This window comes from Lipotes vexillifer, unplaced genomic scaffold, assembly GCF_000442215.2.
Source record: "Lipotes vexillifer unplaced genomic scaffold, Lipotes_vexillifer_v1.1 scaffold584, whole genome shotgun sequence".
Taxonomy (NCBI): Eukaryota; Metazoa; Chordata; class Mammalia; order Artiodactyla; family Lipotidae; genus Lipotes; species Lipotes vexillifer.
In genome coordinates this window covers 2,800,201-2,800,780 of record NW_006783036.1, presented here as the reverse complement: position 1 = coordinate 2,800,780, position 580 = coordinate 2,800,201, and positions in this window count along the sequence as shown.

Sequence of the window (580 nt, the reverse complement as noted above, 5' to 3'; positions counted from 1 at the left end):
GTCATGATGCAGAGGTTTCCTCACATGGTTTATGATCAAACCAAAATAAAGAAGAAAATAAAATCCCATTGGCGAAGCTGGAGCTTGATCTGCGGGGCGGGGCCCACAAGGCGGAGGCGGGGCTCGGAGGGCGGGCGGGACATCGGGGGCGGGGCCGACGGAGGAGGAGGCGGGGCAGCCTCAGTAGGTGGGGCCTAGCGGCAACCCATGAAACCGCCGCCCGCGTGGCTGACTGGCCTCTTCAGCCACTACCGGGCACTTTCGAGCTCGGCGAGCGTCGCGGTGGCGAGGGGACGAGGCCAGAGGTCGCCGTTCGCGCCCCGCCGGCTGCAGAAGTTGTAGCCATCCGTTTCAAACGTGCCTGTTCCACGCCTCACTTGCCCCCTGCTTTCTCCGTCCCGAACCTCCACAGCGGTCCCCGGTCTGTCGCCTCAGTTTGCAGCTCCAGGCTCCCTCCCCCAACTCGGCTCGGCTCACCCAGCCGCCACCGCCCCCGCCGCCCCGCCTGAGACCGACTCCAGCCGGAGCGCGGCGTGGGGAGATACCGCGCAGGGGCGGGGATACAGGAGAGCGTTAGGGC